The sequence below is a fragment of the Panicum virgatum genome, chromosome 2N (genome assembly GCF_016808335.1).
Source record: "Panicum virgatum strain AP13 chromosome 2N, P.virgatum_v5, whole genome shotgun sequence".
NCBI classification, from domain to species: Eukaryota; Viridiplantae; Streptophyta; class Magnoliopsida; order Poales; family Poaceae; genus Panicum; species Panicum virgatum.
In genome coordinates this window covers 8,580,006-8,603,304 of record NC_053146.1, presented here as the reverse complement: position 1 = coordinate 8,603,304, position 23,299 = coordinate 8,580,006, and positions in this window count along the sequence as shown.

Sequence of the window (23,299 nt, the reverse complement as noted above, 5' to 3'; positions counted from 1 at the left end):
CGATTTGATCCCACCTCTACCTTCACTTCGCCGTGCTAAAGCTCCCAGGCCGTTTCCTGCTGCGCAGGCCCGCCCAGAACAGCCGCTGGCTGCCATGGTTGCCGCCGCCCACGGCCTCCCCGCTGAGCTCCCACCTCCGGCCTTCCCCAGCTCCAATAGACCTCGAGAACGGTTTCACCTCGCCCCAACGGAGCTCCCAAGCCCAGCCAAGCCGCCTCCCACTCGCCGGAGTGCCGCAGCTGCCATCGCCCGCGGACAGCCCGCTACGGGCCACCTCAGCCTCCACCGAGACCATCTACAGGTGCGGCTCGACCTCCTCTCCATTTCCCCCAACCTAGCCCCCACCTCCGGTGCCTCTCCTCGCCGGGAAACGGACCGCCGTCGTTCCTCTATTCCTGGTCCATCCAGGGACCTACGGTTAGAAGAAACAAACTTCCAGGGGCCTAAATGCAAGAGTTCATTTCCTTTTTCTTTTGTTTTCAAAAACAGCAAACTTGTAAATTCCGTATAAAATCGTAGAAAAATCAGAAAAATGCAAACTAAAATGTTTTGGAATCCTTGCAACAAGACCTACAACTTTTGTTACATCCACTTTTGCATTTGACCAACAGTTTTATCTCTAGATTAAATATTAGTTTAATCCACATTTGTATGTATCTCAAGTTCTACCCATTAACTAAGTCTAGTTTTTGGACAGTGTTCTACAACTTAGATGAATAGCTTACTGTAAAAATTTGAGAACATTTTTACAACTCTAGCTATAGGTTTCATTAAATCTTGGTTTATGCCTGTGTTAAATAGAATTAAATCCACATGGTTCTTTATTAGTTTTCTTGAGTTGAAATTTTTACAGAAGTCTTATATTTGTTTTTAGATGCTAGAAAAAAAAGTTTGGGATTTTTTTAGTAAGTTATAACTTGTCCTTTTGATTTATTCATGAATAAACTTTGTAAATCAAAAGCCCTAGTTTCTTTTATTAGAAAAATCTCATGTTTTTATTAGAGCTTGATTTTCAGTACATGAACATTCCTGTAAAATTTTAGCCACTGAAACTTAGTAGTTTGGTCTGAATAAATTGAACTTGGTCTATGTTACTATAACTTGATTTACTTTGGATGCCTTTTATAGCGCTTGTTTAAATCTGAAAAATATACAGTAGGCTCATCATGAGATCGCCAACACTTAGTGAAGAATTCCTTATCTTTACTTGCATGTTTTGACCTGTACCTTTTATCTCTGTTTAATTAGTGTATGTTGAAACACTTGCGTTATATGACTTAGTCAGATTCTGGGAAGCCACCCCACGTTTTTATGAACTAAATTGCATCAAATTACTACTCTATAAATGACTGCCCAGTAAGTAGGAAATGAAATAAGTGTTTTCTTGACTTAAGTTTTATGTGGACTACAACTTTATCGTGAAGGAAAAATAATAACATCTACATTGTTGAGCAACTCGGAACTTTGCATTCATACATATGCATTGTTGCATTTCATTTAGGTACGATAGATGAACCACGTGAAGGTTGTGACGTTGGAGTCGAGCCAGAAGACGGTGAATGGTGGACACGTCTAGAAGATGGACGGATGGATTCCGATGTACACGACCGAAGGAAGATGCCCGCCGAGCAACTATCCTTTAACTAACACTGACCTAGTGTTAATCCCAGGCAAGCCCCGGTGCATCAATCCCAGTATTTTAAATGTTGTTCAAATTATGTTACTATTATGTATCTGTGCATTTACGTTTATAGGAGTTGACTGGAACCTTAGATGCATGATCCTAGGTACCCAGGTACTGGTTACTAGAAGTTAAGTGCGAGTAGATGCCCTGCTATTTAGGACCGGTAAAAGTCGAGTGGTTTCCTGCCGCTCGCGAGATGATAGGTTCTCTACTACATACTGCAGAATATAAGGTCTATGGGCGGGGTCAGGGTAATATGTTTCTGGATGAGACCCCGTCTGTTTAGTGAAGAAAATGCTAAGGCCGCAGTGTGTGGTAGTGGTGGTTAAGCGTTTGAACGTACTAATCACATGCCGAGAATATGGTAATCGGTAAGCTTAAGTACTGGATTGAACCGCGGCCGGAACATACCTCCCCACTGTCTTGACTTTGGTCTCATCTGGGATGACGGGTGCAGAGCCGGGCTCTGTAGTCGAGGGCGGTGGGCCTGTTCCGTGAAGCGGGAATTGAAGGGAAAAGTTGCACGTGTGACTCTGGGAGTAACCACATGACGTGTGTTTAGGTCTGCCTGGCCAGGTTAACAAAATCGATTCGAATCGTTCCGCCGCTCACGGACAATGAGACTGCTTAACCCTTTTGCCACATAGAGTAAGAAGTGAAAGATGATGATGCTGATGAATATGGTTGGTTGGATGATGAAAGATAATTGTTTTCCACCATGTATGCTATTGGATAGATGCTCACCTAGAATGGTTAATTGAACTAGAACCTGAAGGCTAAAACCTGCCATTAAGGATCTACTCTTTACTGCTTTTCGGCAAAACAAACCCATCAAGCCAAAGGCCATGCATGTCTAGATAATGGGCTAAGTATACTCTTAGTCGGGTAAGTCTTGCTGAGTATTAGTATACTCAGCCTTGCTTGTGGCTTTGTTTTTCAGGTGGTACATCTGAGGATGTGATTGATGTCATGTACGGGCTTCATCATGACGTCTTCTATCGTCGCTAGACTATCGTGTATTTTTCTGCTGCACTTAAACTCTGTTGTACTTTTATAAACTCAAACTTGGTTTGTAATATTATTTCAATTTCATACTATGTGCTGTAAAATTTGTGGAATGTTGCATTCTCTGGACTGCTTTGTTGATCCTGTTTTAAGTGGTTTAATCGGGATTTTACCCGACAGCACTGCCGGATTACTCCGTTTTAAGTGCGTGTTAACCCTAGTTACCGTTTCGGTGATAGTTAGCGCACTTAAGCCGGATTAATTTAGGCGGGACTGCCACAGCCTTGCTGCCTCCGGTGGCTGCTGCCGCCGCCGGTGTCCGGCCGGGCGGCGACGGCGGCCGGCGGCTGACCCGAAGTCGGATCCGCTTGCCTCCTCCTACCCTCTCTCTCCCCCTCTTTCTCCTTCCACAGCCTCCAAACCATGGTCGTCGTCCCGCCCCGCCCCTCGCCGCCGCCGGCCAACGGGGGCCGGATCCAGCCATTGCCGCAGCGGTCTCGCCCTCCACGTCGGCACCGGCGACGGGGAGGTTTTGCCGGCTTGCCGTGCGCGGGTTGTGGCCGCGTCGCGGGCGCCTTCGTCCACCGGCTCCGTCTGTCCTTCCGGCATGGCGCTGTGGCCTCCGGGCCCGGGGCTCCTGCACTGGCCGCCGCTGGTGGCCGCGTTGGCCCAGGGGGCACCGCCCCGCGGCCACATGTTGGGGGGTCGTGGGTGCCTCTGCCGGTTGGGGCGCCGTCCATTGCCACTGCCGGCTCATGGTGGGCGGCCATCGCCTCGTTCCCAAGACCTTCGGGCGAAAGCTCTACCCAGTACTGTGTTGGGTCAACAATGACGGTGCTTGCGGGCATTGTTCCCCTCGCTGGAGGCGTTGTTGTGTTGTCTTGGGAGTCGTCGTCCTTCCGCCTCGCTGACGCGGTACCATTTTCGTCGTTTCGGCGTTGCTTGTGGTGGGTCGTCGTCACTGGGGCGGGTGCTCTGGGTTGGAGCTAAGGCGAAAGCCTTTGCCTGTCTGCAGGCCGATGATGGTGACGCCTTCGGGCGCCGTTTTCCTCGTTGGAGGCATTATTCGTTCGCTCCTTCCCCCTCTGTGCCCCCATGGCTGGTCGCCTAATCGGTGGTTCATCCTGGGTACCTGCCTTGCTTCATTTTACACACTGTCGTCTTGGAAGTCTAGGCTGTGGTGGATCGTTGGCCGTGGCGGATGCTTTGCCTCCGTGATCGTGTTGTCTGGTGGATGCTTTGCCACCGTGTTGTTTGGTGGATGCTTTGCCACCTGTGGTTACTTTGAGTTTGGCGGATGCTTTGCCGCTATTACTCTACTCTGGCGGATGCTTTGCCGCCGTGGTCGTGCTACTCAGTGGATGCTTCGCCACCGTCTCATGGGGTCGTGCTTGCTCTCCCTAGGCATCTTTGGCGATAATTTTTTGTGCAGATCCTGCTCTTTGGATGGCTTTTGTTTGGGTGGCTTGTTTGGAGAGTCATCCCCCTCCGTGCTTCTTCTGCTGTCCATCTGTTGTGTTAGTGGCTACGACTGTTTGTGTGTTTGTCTGTACTTTTTCTTCAGTGTTTCTTTATCTTTAGTCATTTTGTGTTCTTGTGTTGGCCAAGTCATGTTTGGCGGCAGCAAGTTTGTGTCTATAATTGCTTTCTTCTTAATGAAAAATGTGCTCAGGCCAGGGTTCACAATATCGCTCGAAATTTCGCGGTATACCCGATATTTCGGTTTTATCGGCGGGGTCCGATATTTTTTTTACCGGCCGAAATTGATTTTTTGAATATTTGTTTCACTAAAAAATAAATTTAAAAAGTAAACATAAAAAATAAAAAATCCCGATATTTCGACTTTATCGGTGATGACCGTTTTTTTTTCATACCGGAATTAAAAACCCTGGCTCAGGCACGGTCGCGAAAAAAAACAGGGAGCACATTGCACCACCAGGGGCGGAGCTACATGTATTCACTGATATCAGATGACATCCATGATTTTTTTTTTGCGAAATCAGTAAGTAAGTAATCACTATTTTGAACTGTTAATGTGTGGAGTTTGACAATGTTGTGACATAGAGCTGACATCAGCAGCTTCTCCGCCCATGCATTGCACACAAAAATCATGGTGTCCCCAAGTACATTCTGCCTTGGGTTTGTTTGGTCTCGGGATCGCAGCGGTCAATGCTGCACAAGCATCCGGTCAATGCAGCTCTGCACCGCAGCAGCACGAAACTCACCAATGACCAATACTACCCATCATTGGCTGCCGGTGGGGCCCACATGCAGGCATTAACCACATTGTCCATTCGCCCGCACTAGATAAAATTGAAGCCGCGTTCAGGTCTTCAGGAATCCAAAGGAAACGGATCGTCTGACCCCAGCATGGGCATGCCACTCGACCTGAAGCAGCACTAGAGCCAGCATGAGGGGTTACGCCATCTGACGTGTCACACTTGTCATAAAAAAATTGAGACAGATATTTTCTTATGGAAAATAATCTCATAGTTTCAGTAAACTGCATTTTGTCTGTTGTGATTAAAGAGAAGATATTAAAGACAATCGTTAACTGTTGTTGCCACCTTGACACTATGGCCCGTTTCGATCTTTTAGAACTGAAATTGAGTCTGGACTAAACTTTAGGTGGCTAAATATTAGGTATTATGATCCATAAACTAAATTTTAAGTGGAAAACTATTTGACACATTTAAGTAGGTGAAACTAAACTTTAGACCAAATTAGGTGGGTTCTATGGATTAATGGACTAAACTATAGTTAGAATGAAACTAAACTTTATCCAAACCACTTGTTTGGATCACCAATGGGCTAAACTTTAGGCCTAAAATTTAGTCTACAAATCCTAATAGGATTTCGTTGTACCCACGCACCATTTTTGCTGGCACACTGCTCAGTCCTCAATCCGCGACCCCACTTAGCAGGAATTTGGCTCGATCCATCCATGACCCCATTTGTTTGGACACAGCCTATCATCTTTGTTGTGGGCTTTTTAGGGTACCCACAGCCGGGTGGCGGAACGCACCCGCCTAATCCCGGAGGGGGTGTACTCGGGATTGCGCTAAGCGATTAGGCCGATCTAGCTTGGGGGCAAGAACGCAAGAACACACGAGGATTTAGAGTGGTTCGGGCCGCCGGAGCGTAATACCCTACGTCCACTGTGTGCTGTATAGCTCTTGTGTTTCAGGATGAGTCAAGCCTCTGCTTTCCCAGACTTGAGTCCTTCTCTAACGGGCGTCTCCCTCTTATAGCGCAAGGGAGGCGCGTACACAGGCGTTGGACCCCGACACGTGGGCCCAACGAGGTTGTATAGTATACCATAAAATAGACATCAAAGCGCTACAGTGGTTGAGGATCTCTTCGTCGGATACGCTTATCACCCTGTAGACTCTCTCTCTCTCTGAGGGAGGCTTCATCTGTCCTATCGGCGAGGCGCCTGTTGAGGCGGTGTAGGTTGCGGCGTAGACTGCTGGGTCTACCGTGTAGGCGTCATAATGGGCGAAGCCGAGCCGTCGTGTCCAACTGGCATAGTAGTCTGACATACGCGGCGTGGACGGTGCCAGCGGCTTTACTGTGCGCCTTGGTAACACGCGACCAACAGTGTAACCTGGCAAAAGCCGCCTCGGGCTCTGCTGTGGCAGGGCGCACTTCCGTCTACCGCTTGAAATGCGGTAGGTAGGCGAGTCTTCCAGTGGAAGCCAAGCGGTACCGCGTGCGTGCCCGCACCTGCGGACACGTGGTGGCTCCGGACCAGCCCAGGCGGGGTGTTGGTTCCACCCGCTAAGGGGTCCGGATAGTAAACAGCTGGGGCCCCGGACCCGGCGGGGGTCCGGGGCCCCAGCTGTTTTGGCTGAGGGCTACCTCCTTCCTGGACACGTGGCGTCACCGGACCCTCCCCGAGCGGGGAGCGGGTCCGGGGCCATTTGCCGGGAGAGTAGGGCTCCGGACCACAGGGGTCCGACTGCTCGGCCGTCAGGGCGTAGTTAAGGATAACTAGAAGACCCTTGCCTAGACACAGCAAGAGGGGGTACCCCAGTCCTGGGGTACCGACAGTGGCCCCCGGGCCCACCTCGGGAGAGGTACGAACCCGCGGGTGGGGCCACCATCATGATGTGTTTCCACACAACTTGGTTGTGTCGGCGTGCTCTTGTCGAGAGCGGGTGCTCCGGACCCCTTGGAGGCCGGATCATATGTTGCCAGGTTCAGGTACTAGAGCGCTCTCCATAGGGCGGCGAAGGTGTAGGCTTGGGATACGGAACCAAGCCAAGCGGCTACACGGACCTCGGACCGCTCAGGGAGCGAGAATCACTTCCCCGGACCTGGCTCCTGGCGACCGTGGCGAGCAGTCTCCGCCGTAGCGGGCCACCGGAGTGGACTTGAGTCGACCGTGGCGAGCGGTCTCCGCCGGAGCGGGCCACCGGAGTGGACTTGAGTCGACCGTGGCGAGCGGTCTCCGCCGGAGCGGGCCACCGGAGTGGACTTGAACTGTTGCTGACGATCCCATGAATTACGCCACCGGACCTTGCAGCAAGGTGTAGGAAACCAGGCCTTATACTAGAAAGGAGCCCGGGACCTCTAGGGACAGCAGTCTCGGATACTAGGGGACTCGTACAGGGCAGTGAAGTACGTAGGCTTAGGGTACATTACCAGGCTAAGATACGCGGAGCTTCTCTACCCCAGGATACGAGCACCTCTTCTCCTGAGCAGGTCCATAGGGGTCCGGACTGCCTTCCAGCTAGAAGGGGTGTCCCCACCTGACCACAAGCTAGTAACTCAACTTGGATCGTTAGAAAGAAACATGCAAGTTGAACGGACAAGTGCTATCAGGTTAATGTAAAGATAGGACTGAGAAAGCAAATCTCCTTCATTACTTGATAGTGGTGTACATCAGAGGTCGGGATTACGAGGGCGGACCTCTACCGCTCTGGACCACTTGCTGGTGTAGCCTGTTTGTGCGATGAAGCCAGAGGTCGGGTTTACAAGGGCGGACCTTTATCGCTCTGGACCACACGTAGGCACCACATCATTTCAAAGAAGAAACACACTCAATCCTATCTAGAGGTAACCTACAGTCGTCGCCCCGTAAGGCATGCACTTCCCAGCCGGAGTAGGACTGCCACCTCGGGGGTTCTTCTCGGCCGTCGAAGGCGAAGGCGTCCTGGATGTGCTTGTACAGCATCATCCAGCATCACCTCGGGAGCTTGCAGGGCTCTTCCCAGCTCAAGAATGGTCCCACGCTTAGATAGCATGGGAACAAATTCTTTGGCTTTGAATGAGAGTGGCCCTATCGTCACCAGCTGCCGACGGAAGCCAGCCCGATGGCCGCTCAAGGTGAGCTGAAGCCAGCTTGACCCCCTAGGCTTCGCGGAAGGACGGGTGCTCATTTGGACGAGCACGGAGCACGGAGAAGGGTGGTCGTTCGCCGGCCCCGCCTTAGTGCTGGCACAGGCCCCCCTCGTCTTGCGGTGGAGGCTAACGCCTGTCTGCAGCAGCTCCAAGGGGGGCTTGAGCAAGGCGAGGGAGAAGGCGACTGACATCCTTCCGGCTCCAGGCTCCATCTTGAGAGGAAACCTTGAGCCGACGCCGCGCCGCCGCAGGAGACCCCCGGCGGTTGCTTGAGAGAAAACCTTGAGCCGACACCAAGGTGTCGCAGGGTGACAAAAAGTAGGCGTCGCCCTCGTGCGGTTCCGTGCCGGCTCTGAGGTGTCGCTGTGGCGACGCACAGCAGGCGCTACTGCCGTGCGCCACCGCACCAAGGACACTGCTGCCTCGGTGTCAGGGCATGCGGCGTACGAGACGCCATGCCTTTCTTCATCTTCTCGTCGTCGTTGCAGAGGATGAGCTCAACCTCAGAAGCAGTAGGTGAGCAAGGATCCGACCGACGCTTGTGCGCATCCCCACGGACGACGCCAAATGTTGTGGTCTTTTTAGGGTACCCACAGCCGGGTGGCGGAACGCACCCGCCTAATTCCAGAGGGGGTGTACTCGGGATTGTGCTAAGCGATTAGGCCGATCTAGCTTGGGGGCAAGAACGCAAGAACACACGAGGATTTAGAGTGGTTCGGGCCGCCGGAGCGTAATACATTACGTCCACTGTGTGCTGTTGTCGGTACCCTATAGCAGGGATATCCACTCTTACTGCAGCAAGGCAGGACCCACGTAGTTATCCGTAACTGCGCGCAAAGGACGGAGTAGCCAGGCCCCACAAGTCAGGCTCTTTCCTCACCAGGCCAACGGCCCCGGACCCGTTCCCTGCCTGGGGATGGGTCCGGAGACGCCACGTGTCTCTAAGGAAGGGAAGCTCCGAGCTGACAGCCGAGGCCTCGGACCCCCCATAGGGGTCCGAGACCTCCTGCGTCCATCCGGACCCCCCTTACCGCGTGGTGGTCCAGAGCCGCCACGTGTCCCGGAGGCACGGGCGCGGGCTCGTGTGCGAGTCCTCCGCTAGGAGACTCGCCCACCCACCGCATTTAATGTGGGTGGTTGAGGCGTGCTCTATCGCCGCGGCATGCGGGACAGCCTTTGTCAGGCCTCACTGTGCACCGCGTATTACCAAGGTGCACAGTGCAGCCGCCTGTGCCGCACCCGCGCAGAGCCCGTCTGCAGCATTAAATGGATACGACGGCACGGCACTTTTTCATCATGCCGCCTACGCTGCAAGCTACACAGCCCGTTCAGCTACGTGGCAGGCGACGCCACTAGTTACGTCTGGCATCGTCCCGACAAGACAGCGCCTGGACATGATGAACGAGGGACTCTAGGAGCAGGCAAGGGATTCCAGGAGAGAGATCCCCGTTGCCTGCGACGCCATGATGTATGAACAGTACGTTATTTTATACTACATCATTGGGCCCACTTGTCGGGGACCCAACAGCCATGTACGCGCCTCCCTTGAGATATAAAAGGGAGGCGCTCGCTGCGCGTGACAAGCCTCCAAACACACAAGCTCTCGCGAACTCTCTCACTCTCGTGGGAGATGAATGGATTCTGCATGCGTCAAACAGCTTAGTTGCAGTATCATTGCTACTGTATAAGTGAATTTGATTCTTTTCCCTGTAGTTCTGTATGCTACACAGGGAACAAGGCGCTTGCTCGTCTTACAAACTATGCAGCCCTATGCCCAAGGAGGTCCGGAGTATCTTCTACGGCTCAGGTGGCAGACAGGTCCAAGCAACTGAACCTATCCGCCAGGGGGCCAGGGCGCCGGGGTGCTGCATACCGCAAATCAACAACTGACAAACAACTAAGTTGAAGTTTCTTCTACTTCAAAAATTTCAACTAATACAGTGTTTGTTACATAGTGCAAAAGGAAAAAGATACAATGCCCAGCTCAAGGGTCTGCAGGTTCCCGTTTGAAGTAGGCTGCGACGAAGTCGACGACCTCTCGCACGCTGTCCCGAGCGGCGGCCTCCGTCTGCGCTACAGGGCCATTGACCACAGGCGCCAGCGACATGGCTGGGTCATGGCTCCGGAGGCAGGTCAGGATGTGCTCCGCCACCATCCGGATCAGCTCGCGACCCTCGGCTTCAAGCTGACCAGCAAGGACTGGCTCTAGACGATGGAGCCTATCCGAAGCAGAACTCAGCACTGGGAGGGCGTCAGCTATCGAAGCTGGCGGCTCCGCCACCTGGATTGGGCTCATTCCAAATGGCACCAGTGCGAGGCTCGCTTCGGCCGCCCAGTTAGTGATCCGCTGGGCTCCCGCGCGCTGGTCCTCCTGGTGCTTCCGGACCGCCTCCTGGACCGCCTCTCGCACTCGGGTGTCCAGAGCCGCCTTGGCCACCTCCACCTCGCGGGACCTTTCCTCGAGCTCGTGGGACCTCTCCTCGAGCTCGGCCTCCCTCTGCTCCGCCCGCTCCTTCAACTTCTTGAGCGAGTCTCGCTGGCGCCCAAGTTCCTTGTCTATGCCGGTGGCATGGGCCTCCCGCTTGGCGAGGGATTTCCGGCCCTCCTCCAAAACCGCCTCGTCGGCAGTCAGCTGGCTGGCTCTCTCCTGCAGTTGCTCGCGCCATCCCTACAGAGTCGCAGAGAAGACGTCGAGCTCCTGCCTCCGGACCTCGAGGTCCTGGCTGTGAGTCTCCAGCTCGGACTGCTAAGCCGCGAGACGAGTCTCGAGGTCGGACCGCTGAGCCGCGAAGCCAACAACCTCCAGGGTGAAATCCTGCTCCCGCTGCGCCAGGGATTTCTCTCGGTTCGACACTGCGAACTCCCGATCAAACACCTTCTTAAGGATGGCTCGGTAGGCCTCTTGGTCCGCCTTGAGCTTCGACCGAGTTTCTGTAGCGCGGGAGGCTTCAGCCTTCGTGTGCGCTTCCAGGCGGGTGTGCCAGTCGGAGAGGCGCTAGCGCTCGCTCTCCAGAGCAGACCACTCTCGCCGGATGGCCGTCTCGGCGGAGGAGGTTGCCTCTTCGATCAACCGCCGGACCTGAAACATCACCTGGGGGAGGGGAGTCACATCCTCCTCCGGGAGTTGGAGCTGCAGGAGCCGCCTGCCAAAGACCACCTCCAACTCCTCCTCTGCAACAGGACCGGAGCTGGAGGTGGGGGCTTCTACTGCAGCACTTGTCTCCGCCGCCTCCGCTGCCGCCGCGTCAGATGCGGCTGGGCCCAGCACCGGCGCCTCCACCGCCGATGCGTCAGATGCGGCTGCGCCCAGCACCGGCGCCTCTGCCGTCGCGGCGTCGGGTGCGGCTGCGCCCAGAGCCGGCATCTCGGCCGCCGCGGCGTTGGGTGCGGATGCCCCCAGCGCCTGTGCCTCAGCCATCGCTGCGTCGGGTACGGCAGCACCCAACACCGGCGCCTCCGCCGTCACTGCGTCGGGCGCGGCTGCACCCAACACCGGCGCCCCCACCGCCGCTGTGTCTGCTGCCTCTGCCGCAGGTGCCTCCGCCGCCGCAGCATTATGTGCTGCTGAGTCTGGAAATAACGCGCCTGTCAGCATCACGTCGCGCACCACCGAGCTGGCATAGGTCACTGTACCTGAGGGTCCCACACCCGCCGTCGCCGTTGCCGTCGACGCCGAGGCCGCGGATGCCTGGGTACCAGCCGACGAACCGGCAATGGTGGAAGAACTGTTGGGGCGACGACCCCTGGCAACAAAGTGGAGAAGCCTTCAGCAAAAAGTAGAGCACCTGGCACAAGGGAATAGAGCAGGATAATACTAACCCAAAAGTACCGGGCACCCAGCGTCCTCGGAGGCCCGGTCTCTTCTCCTGCAGCTGCTGCTGTTGCTGCTGCTGCTCCTGCAGCCGCAATGCAGGCGCAACCCGGGCTTGCTCCTGCTGCTGCTGTCACCGTTGCTGCGGCACGGGCGCGACCCGGGGTTGCACCTGTTGCTGCTGTGGCCGTTCCCGCACCCGCTGCAGCTGCTCCTGCGGCTGCTGCTGCTGCTGTTGCCGTTGGCGGGAGCAATTCCTCGGCGGCGATGGTGGTGGTGCAGTCGCCCCAGAGGACCCGCGAGGGCCGGCAGCCCGGGAGCTACCCTGGCCCGCGCCCTCGGAGGTCCTCTGGCGCTTCGCGGTGGGCTCCGAGACCAGGGTCCCGTCGCCCCTGAGTAGCCTGCGCCGGCCTGCATCCCCCGACGGCGCACCGGAGCTGTTCTGTGCCTGGCTGGAACCGGTTGTGGCGGCGCTGCTGGCCGCGGCCTGCTTCCCCTTCGTGGTGGCGCCGGACCCCGCGGCACCCAGTGTAGCTTGATCCCCGGACGCGCCAGGGATCCGGAGCCCGCGGTTCGGGTCGCCTCCGGTCTGGCGTGGGGCTAGTCCCCCGTCGTCCAGAGTTGGCAGGGTAGCCAGCACCGCCACCCTCGCGGAGTCCTCACAGAGGGGGACTATGCTCTGAGGGAGGATCAGGTTCTCTGGGATGAAGGCGTCTCCCGTCACATTCCGCACCAGGACCTCCAAGGCTTCCTGGGTCAGGTCGCTCCCCTCCCCGCGGTGGGTCCTGCTGCAGTCGTTGAGGCCAGTGAAGTTCCACGCAGAACACGGTCGCTGCTTCAGGGGAGCGATCCGGCGCTTCAGGAAATCTCCAAGCACGTGCCATGAGGTGAGGCCGCTCTCCGCCAGCGACCTGATCTTGCCCAGCACGGAGTCGAATTCCGGCTGCAGGGACGGCTTGGCCCTCCAGGTTGCGCGGTCGGAGGCGGGCCCCTCGGTCGGCAGGGCCAGGCGCTCATTGGCTTCGGTGGTGGCGATCACCCAGTCCCTGCGCCACTCCTCCCACTTCCCGCCAGTGAGGCCGGGAATGTAAGGAGTCGGCAGGTCACTCCTTATCTGGAAGTAGTACCCCCCCCCCACTTCGTCCTTGCTCCTTTCGGACCTCACCAGAATGAAGAAGTAGCGGAAGAGGATGACGCAGGGCCGCACTCCCACGAACATCTCGCACAAGTGCACGAAGATGGACGTCAGGAGGAGGGAGTGGGGCATCAGGTGCTGAAGTTGGAGGCCGAAGTCTTCCAGCAGCAATAGCAGGAACGAAGAAATCGGCAGTCCCACGCCGGTGGAGATGTGCGAGGTGAATAGCACAAACTCCCCGGCGCGGAGGTTGCCAAGGGGAATCGAGCCTGCTCGGACCCCCCAGCCGGTCTCCTGAGCACTCCATCCAAGCAGGCGGCGCACTGTGTTCAACTCTCCCTCGGTCTGGAAGCGGCGGGGATGAGCAAGGGACGCCATCTCTCGGTGGAGTGAGGAGCAGCCTGCGTAGGGGAGAAAGGGGCAAGGAAAGCTCGAAGGCAAAGGGGCGCAAAGGTTGGAAGGAAGAAGACGAATGCGGGAAAGTAACCGCGGAATGCGGTTCGCCCCATTATAAAGCCTGACTCAACTGGCGCACCCCGGAACCGTCGCCGGAACCCAAGCGACGCCCGCGCCTGGTGTTAACCGCCCAGTCCATGACATGGGGGCCCATACCCACCTGTCGGGGTGAGCGGGTAACCAACAAGGGTGCGAAAAGACGGGATCTGAACCGCGCCCGCGCGCGCGCGGAGCGAGGCGGAAGCTGAGCTGACGTGTGCGTATTAAGCGCTGGCGTGGCCGAGCTTTTCGGGAACTGCGCCGGTGGTAAATGATCCGTTTACTCCGGCCGCAACAATGCCAAGCGTCGCGCGCGTGACTAGGTGAACCACTGTGCGTGGGGACCATGAGTCAATAAGTCGTTGCGATGTGATGAGGCAGCAAACAACCCGATGGATGGTCAAAGCCAGTCAAGACCCCTGCAGTAAGAAGCTTCAAGCTATGCAGAGCCAAATTGCAGTAGTGGCCCCACCTGCGGGTTCGTACCTCCCCCAAGGTGGGCCCGGGGGGCACTGTCGGTACCCTGTAGCAGGGATACCCACTCTTACTGCAGCATGGCAGGACCCGCGTAGTTATCCGTAACTGCGCGCAAAGGACGGAGTAGCCAGGCCCCACGGGTCAGGCTCTTTCCTCACCAGGCCAACGGCCCCAGACCCGTTCCCTGCCTGGGGATGGGTCCGGAGACGCCACGTGTCTCTAAGGAAGGGAAGCTCCGAGCTGACAGCCGAGGCCTCGGACCCCCCATAGGGGTCCGGGACCTCCTGCGTCCATCCGGACCCCCTTACCGCGTGGGGGTCCAGAGCCGCCACGTGTCCCGGAGGCACGGTCGCGGGCTCGTGTGCGAGTCCTCCGCTAGGAGACTCACCCACCCACCGCATTTAATGCGGGTGGTTGAGGCGTGCTCTATCGCCACGGCATGCGGGGCAGCCTTTGTCAGGCCTCACTGTGCACCGCGTATTACCAAGGTGCACAGTGCAGCCGCCTGTGCCGCACCCGCGCAGAGCCCGTCTGCAGCATTAAATGGATACGACGGCACGGCACTTTTTCATCATGCCGCCTACGCCGCAAGCTACACAGCCCGTTCAGCTACGTGGCAGGCGACGCCACTAGTTACGTCTAGCATCGTCCCGACAAGACAGCGCCTGGACATGATGAACGAGGGACTCCAGGAGCAGGCAAGGGATTCCAGGAGAGAGATCCCCGTTGCCTGCGACGCCATGATGTATGAACAGTATGTTATTTTATACTACATCGTTGGGCCCACTTGTCGGGGACCCAACAGCCATGTACGCGCCTCCCTTGAGATATAAAAGGGAGGCGCTCGCTGCGCGTGACAAGCCTCCAGACACACAAGCTCTCGCGAACTCTCTCACTCTCGTGGGAGAGCAATACAACACACAGTGGACGTAGGGCATTACGCTCCGGCGGCCCGAACCACTCTAAATCTTGCTGTGTTCATCGTGTTCTTGAGTGAGATCTGACTGGGACTAGCTAACCCCCGAGTTCACACCCTCTGGGCTAGGGCGGGTGCCTTCCGCCACCCGGCTGTGGTTTGCAGCACCACGACAGCTGTATAGCTCTTGTGTTTCAGGATGAGTCAAGCCTCTGCTTTCCCAGACTTGAGTCCTTCTCTAACGGGTGTCTCCCTTTTATAGCGCAAGGGAGGCGCGTACACAGGCGTTGGACCCCGACACGTGGGCCAACGAGGTTGTATAGTATACCATAAAATAGACATCAAAGCGCTACAGTGTTGAGGATCTCTTCGTCGGATACGCTTATCACCCTGTAGACTTTGTCTCCGAGGGAGGCTTCATCTGTCCTATCGGCGAGGCGCCCGTTGAGGCGGTGTAGGTTGCGGTGTAGACTGCTGGGTCTACCGTGTAGGCGTCATAATGGGCGAAGCCGAGCCGTCGTGTCCAACTGGAATAGTAGTCTGACATACGCGGCGTGGACAGTGCCAGCGGCTGTACTGTGCGCCTTGGTAACACGCGACCAACAGTGTTGATAGGCCCTTGTTTGGTTTTGGTAATTGAGTGACAACTTAGGTGGACTAATAAGTGTTTATGTTGAGATACACAGGAGATTAGTCCACACAAAGACACTAGTATGAGCAACATGTGCCATGGAGGAGAAATGACTAAGGGTTGATGCTATGCTCATATAGTGTGATCGAGGAGCTCATTGCATATGAGACATGACATGGAGTTATGTGACCAAAGTGGAGAAGATCAAGACAAGGCTTGGCTTGATGGATCGGTTGCAATGGAGAAGGGCAAGTCAAGGCTTTGAAGCGAGGGACCGCGAGGCGGTGAAGCTTGGGCAAGATTTGGCGCCGATGGACCGAGGCAACGGTGAAGAGCGAGCAAGGTCAAGATCGATGGACCAAAGAGGTCATGTGATGATATGGAGTGGATCATATCATTTAAGAAAGATCAAGCCAAGTGTTAACTCATGATGATGATCAAAAGGCTTGATGGAGTTTGGTGCTTGTGTGGCATCAACATTTGGGAAGATGAAATGGAATGCGCAAGGCAAAGGTATGACTTGTAGGGCATTTCATTTCACCGGTCAAAGGTTGTGTAGAGAAGTGCATGACCGGATTTAGGATAGATGGTCGTACTATCAAGAGGGGCAAACTTGTTTGCATATCGGTCATCTAGTGCCACTTGAGCGATCTAACATTGCGATGTTGCTAGGATCGAGTGGCGTGGTGAGATCAAGTGAAAATCCTTTAAAAATGATTGTGAAATGCTAACACACATGCACATGGTGTTGTTCACATGGTGGTGTTGGCACGTTTGCAAAGGAGAAAGAGTTGGAGTTGTTATTTATCAACTTGAGGAAGCAAGAAAGGCTTTTCGGTGTTCTTCGGAGATTAGGTTGACTCTTGTAGTGAAATACTGCTTTGATCCATTGTGTTTTTGATCAAATATTCAGTTGGGTTGTGTAGCCCTCTGAATAAGCTTTCCATAAAGTCCAAGATCACCAAATTTGGACATTGGAGCTAAGAGTTATGGGCATTTTATCGAGATACATTTCTGCTGGAAATAGACCTGCGGACGGTTTGCTTCTGGGGGGCGGACGGTCCGCCGTTATCCCAGATGAGCTCAAACAGAACCGTTTTTGGCTCTGTTGGTGGTCCAAAATGAACTACGGGCCGTCCGGTCCATGGGGGCGGACGGTCCGCCTTTAAAAGCTGAAACGGGCGCAGAAACTTGGTAGTTCTGTCTTGGGTGTCCAAATTGTACTGCGGACGGTCCGGCCCTTGGGGGCGGGAGGTCCGCCTCCTACTGAAAATTCTGGGACAGAAACACTGCGGTTTCTGTGTGTGCTCATTTTTTGAACGGCGGACGGTCCGCCCCTGGGGAGCGGACAGTCCGCCGGTCACTTCCAGATTTAGTCAGAGACGTTTGCAAATCGGTTGGTTCGAAGTTTTGAACCGCGGACGGTCCGTCCCAGGGGTGCAGACAGTCCACCCGGGGCTCTAACGGTCGACTCTGACACATAATCATTGCAGTTCTAGCCGTTGGTTTTGAATGGCGGACGGTCCGGTCTCTGTGAGGCGGACAGTCCGCGAAAACACTGTTTTCACGGGATTTGAGTGTAACGGCTAGTTTGGGGCCTCCCTCTATAAATAGAGGGTGTGGCCGGCCATTTGAGGTGGCTGAGCACCGTGGGGACTTGGTGTCCATGTGTGAGAGTGGTTGAGAGCCCTCTACTCACTCTAACTTGATAGTAATCATCCGATCGAGTGAGAGAGCGATTCTAGTGCGATTGCTTTGAGAGATTGCATCGAGTGGCACTAGGTGATCGTGTTGCAAGCCGGTGTGCTTGTTACTCTTGGAGGTTGCCACCTCCTAGACGGCTTGGTGGCAAGAGGCTCCGTTGAAGCCTGCAAGAAGAGTGTGCGGTGCTCCGGAGAAGAGATTGTGAGGGGTATTGTGCTCACCCCGCTGCTGCCGCAAAGAGCAACTCTAGTTGAGCGAGACGTGAAGAGCAACAAGTGGTCCGACCGGAACATGTGCTAGAGCTCGGTGTGAGCACTCCACGTGGGTGAGTGTGATTTGAGAGTCACCACTAGCAAGAGGATCGGCGGCAACCTTGGAGCTTGTCTCAACGGGGATTAGCTTGGTGGCAACCAAGTGAACCTCGGAATAAAAATCACCGTGTCAATCTTGTCTACTCTTCTCGGTGGTTTGCATTCTCCAAATCATAAGCCTTGTATTTACATTCTTCTATATCTTGTGCTTGTGTAGTTGCTCTCTAGTGATTAGTTAGCTTGTGTAGCTTGCTAATCATCTTCTTGCTTGTGTAGCTAGAAGTAGAGATCCTAGTGTAACTAGTTAGCTTGTGTAGCTTAATTAGTTGCTCGTGCTTAGATTGTGTAGCTAAGCAAGTTGAGCTCTTGGATTTGGATTATGTATCCTTGTCCTTGAGCATCTAGTGAGCTTAGGTATGGTTTTGTGCTTTTGCTCATTAGAATTGTGTAGGAGCTCCCCCGGTTTGTGAAGTATTAGTGCTTAGGCTTGTGTGACTTGGCATTAGAATTGTTAGGAGAGCTCTTACTAGCTTGGCACTCCATTTTCTTTGTGTAGGATCTTTTTGGAGGTGCCTTAGAGTCATAGTTAGAGGGGTGAAGTCTTGGCTAAGCGAATTGTTTCAATTCCGCATAAGTTTCGGTTAGCCGACGCAATTAGTTTTAGAAATGACTATTCACCCCCCCTCTAGTCCGCCATCTCGACCCTACAAGTGTAACCTGGCAAAAGCCGCCTCGGGCTCTGCTGTGGCAGGGCGCACTTCCGTCTACCGGTTGGAATGCGGTAGGTAGGCGAGCCTTCAGTGGAAGCCAAGCGGTACCGCGTGCGTGCCTGCACCTGCGGACACGTGGCGGCTCCGGACCAGCCCAGGCGGGGTGTTGGTTCCACCCGCTGAGGGGTCTGGATAGTAAACAACTGGGGTCCCGGACCCGGCGGGGGTCCGGGGCCCCGGCTATTTTGGCTGAGGGCAACCTCCTTCCTGGACACGTGGCGTCTCCGGACCCTCCCCGAGCGGAGAGCGGATCCGGGGCCATTTGCCGGGAGAGTAGGGCTCCGGACCACAGGGGTCCGGCTGCTCGGCCGTCAGGGCGTAGTTAAGGATAACTACAAGACCTTTGCCTAGACACAGCAAGAGGGGGTACCCCAGTCCTACGGTACCGACAATCTTCAATAAAACTTAACCAGAAATGCTAAGTCACTTACGTCCCGATGGGAGGAAAAATCTGACGCTGCGACATATGTTTCAATAGTTGATTTTTTATGTCGTAACTATTATTTCCGCATGTTTTACTGTGAATGTTGCATGAAACATAGTGTTTTTCTATCCGAGAGTCAAACAATGTAATTAGTGTTTTCGCATATTTTTCAATATCGCACCTATAGATTTTTTGATGTTGCAAATGTCTTGTTTCGATGTTACACCGATAGGGAAAAACTCTCATCGGACATTCGGTTGCTAGCAACAGTGGCGGACCCAAAGGGTAGTCCGGGTAGGCCCAGGACTACCAAAAAATTTGGCCCAAAAACTTTTTAATTCTTCAAAATAGTGTCCAAACTTGGCCCAACAAATCCCTCAGCCCAACTGGTCACCTCTCCCTCTCTCCGAGTCTCCCTCAGTTGAAGCCTGAAGGTCCCGTTCGGCCCTTCCCCTACCCCGACCCCGAGGGCGCCGCCGCTACCCGCGCCTACGCCTCCAGCCGCCACCCGCGCGGCCCCACCTCCTAGCTCCTGCCGAAGGCGGCCGTCCGCGCGGCCCCGTCTGGCGACCTCCCGCCACCGGCTGCCTGCCGCACTGCACTCGCGTCCCCTGCGCGGCTGCGCCCTGCTGTTGGGCGCCTGGGCGGGCGCTGCACGCACCGGCAACGGCCGCGGTGAACCCGGCGCGCCGGCGCCTCCCGCATGGCCGCTTCCAGGCTCCAGCCATCCCGTGCACACGTGCGGCCGCCGTCCGGACCCTCACTGCCACTAGCACTGGTAAGTACTTTCTTTTATAAACATGAAGCGATTGTCAAACCGGTGATTGTGATTTCATCTCAATCTCACTTAATGGAAATATTTCTCTATTTTTTCATAAACATTGCACTTGAGTCATGAAGAATGGAAGCATTGCCCTTCTTTTTAAGAAACATGAAGCGAAAGCAAAGAAGCAAGATTGTTTCTTCCCCACCAATTTCAGTTTAATGATGACAGTGGTATAGGCTCAAATTAAACTCCATTGTGTGATGGCAGTGGTTCACGTTCAGCTGTAGTTGTGGATGATGCTAGTGGTTTAGATTCAAATCCAGTTGTGGATGATGCTAGTGGTTCAGATTTAAAGATGATAGTTCAACTGAAATTTTTTTGCTAGGACTACCCTAGTTTCAATTCCTGGGTCCGCCACTGGCAAGCCTAAAACTTAAATAGTAATCCTATATATTGCTAATAATAACATCCTCTAAGACAAACATTTAGACAAAGGTGTCACGGAGTTGCGACTTTGTAAACTCTCTAGAGTTTTGTCGAGCGGAAGCTTCACTCGTATTTGCTTGATCTGCTTGTTCCAGAAGCTGCATCCTTTCCTAAAGCAGCAGAGTCATAGCAAAAAGACCAGGTGGAATTCATTCCCATACAAAGGCAACTACAATCTCTCCAACTTTTCATGCAACGGGCACTTAGAAACCTGAATGGCTTCTTCCTCACCACCTCTCCTAAATCCACTCATCATCTTTCTCCAAGTAATTATTCATGCACTAAAAATAAAATAGAATCCAGATCATCATTACTATTATTATGTGGTGCTCACACACCTCAACTAACAAAACCGTATTATTGCACTATCTCACCAGCATAAATGATCGCACTATCACTAAGATTCTATGATCAATGAAGGTGAGCCACCCCATATATAATTCTATGATGTTGGCACTCAAGAAAATTCACTGTACCATCACAGCATCAGTGCATCACTAAGTTTGTTTCTATTTTCTTTTCATACAAAACATACCCCAAACAGATGCATGCCTTTGCACAAAAGCCAGGACACTTTTGCCCCTCAAAAGTTAAATATATTTCCCCCATGCACCAGCCACCAGCACATGAGCGCAGCAGCATGTCACTTTGCCACGCAAGAAAGCTGTGCACGGAGGAAAGGGAAGAAGCCTCACATGGCTTGCTCGGTTGCTCGCAGTAGCCTAGCGGGTAGATTTGTCCACTCACGCCAAGCCCAGAAAGTGTACCTTTCGATCTTCCTACCAGCAGCATCTGTTTTGTTGAGACTTGAGAGAGAGGTGCTCCTGCAATTAAGGCTGCAACAATTTTGGAATGAAAACATGAGGAATTGAGGGACCGAAACTGGCGACCAGAGGGGGGTGAATGGGAGCCGATCAAAATTTCTTCCGAAATCTGAAACGTCGGCCTATGTCCCAAAATCACCGCAAGCCCTCGAACCTAGGTCAGCGAGAATAGCTATGGACAAGCTATCTCGAAGCAGAAGACCCAGGTCGCAGCGCGGAAGCAAAGCGAGTCGAAACGCAGAACTGGACTGCAGAGACCGGTCAAACCGGTCAGACCGGTCGGGCTGGGAATTCAAACTCCAGACCGGTCAGACCGGTTAGTCAGACCGGTCAGACCGGTCGCCCCCAGACAGCCCGCCAACAAAGCTCCAAAAGTCAAATCTCGAGCAAACGAAGTCCAAATCCAACGAAACTTGGAGGAAAGCTTCGCATCTACCCCATGAACATATCCCCAAAAGATCTTTCCCAAAAGATTAACATATCGTGAGAAATTAAGGGAAGATCAAAGAGAATTGGGGTTTTCTCAAGAACCCAAAAATCTCAATCCGTGAGAACTCGCGATTCCTGCGGGTTTGGCACTAGGCTAGATAGATTAGAATCGTCACAACGAGTCCATCAAACCACGAATCGAAGAACTTGACTCCTCCAAACACAAAACACCTCAAAGGAGGAAAAATCAAGTCCAAAAACACAAAGGGAAGGGGAGGACGAAAAGCTCAGCACACACGGGTGAATCTCAACACAATTTCATTCATAATTCACGGAGGAATTCACCTATACAAAGGCTAGAGCCGACCACACCATCATCCATCCTCTAAATCGAAGAGATTAGCTATAATCTAACCTCCATTTGCGTTGGAGACCTTGGCCCTAACCTAGAGCAGGGGCAGGGAGAAGGAAAAACGAAGAGAAAACAAAAGGCTCAAGAGACTCACCCAGCCACGGGCTGGTGGGGGTTTTTATACCCGGTTGCTGCGGCCAGACCGGTCAGACCGGTCCGGGGGACCGGTCGGGCCTGCAGCAGCCCACTGTACACCCTCGATCGACGGCGGAGCTTCTTTCTTCGACTCGAAGTCTTTGCTGCGATGCCGCTACATCGACGAAGTACCGGTCCGCGGTTTTGGAGGGTCCGCGAAACCCGGGTAGGTGGCCGGTTTTGAGAAAACCGCCAAAACCTCACGCGCGGGAAGATTCCCGCCTACACGCTGTGGCCCTAGACGCCGTTCCCGCCTCGGCCTTCTGACGGCCCTAGACGCCGTCCGACGCCCGTCACCTCCTCACCCGCAGCGAGGCCCTAGACACCGTCGACGCCCGTCGCCTCCGTCAGTCCCGAGACCGACGCCCGTGCCTCCACGACTTGGCGTCTTCAACCGCCGTCCGCCTCCTTGGTTTTGTGGCGCAAACCAAGAAACCCGCCTTCCGTCGCCGCTTGCGCCCTCGATGCAGGAGTGGACGCCACAGATGCTGCCCGGTCCGAGCTCCGGTCCCGGCTGCCCTTCACCGCCGTACACCGCACGGTCCATCGGCCACAGCACCTCCACGGCAGCTCCTCGTCGACACTCGACGCCCGTGTACCTGCAATCCAAAGACCAAGCGCACGATCACACCGCACGGTTGACAATTCACTCATCACAGGCAGGATAGAGTACTCTCGTTCCTCAGGAATCTAGGACACCATTGTGGGAATCTTTGAGGTGTCAGGAAAAGGAATAAGGTTATCATATTATACTATTTAAATTGAGAAGATGCTGCTTGGAAATTCACCTGCCTGAATTGTAGTAAATTATGTAAGAGTTTCCCCTTTTGGTTCATTCCAGATGTGTCTGAATGATGTAATTATTCAGTTCTTCTAAACAAGCACTCAAGTGGTATTGCTTTTCAATGAAATGAGAACATAATGCTTGCTCCTTGCAAGTATGCTACTGTAATATAGTGTCAATCATTCTGCAGCACTGTCTAATTAAGAAAAGAAATCTCCCATCATGCAAATGCATTGCTCATGAGCCACAACAAAAGGGGCACATCTTTCCTATTGGCACAAAGGGGAATAATAATAGCCTAATTAGGCACCATAATCTCAGGTCCACAACCGCGATCAGGCCGCCAAATTACTTGCTTCCACAAAATGATAGCTCATGCCCTACCACTATGGGTGGGCGGCAAAAGATGGGCACGGATTGTCTTTAAAACGATGTCAGCTTGGATCCTTTTGTATGATTTGGAAAAATTATTGTGAAATGAGAGGGTCACATGACACGCAAGACAGTGCCCATTTGGTTGCTCACCAAGTAAGCATAATGAGATCTCTTGTTGTATTTTTTTCCTTCGGGTTTCCCGTAACATTTTGATGATGTTTCATATCGGCAAAACAATCGAATTTACAGTGGCATGCGAGCAAAGGGTTCCTACGTTCCCCTCTAACTTTAGAGTCACTGACGCGTGGAACCAGACCCACATGTTAGTGACTAGGGGCAAGATGAGGGGAATCTCATCCGAAATGCGATACAACGTAAC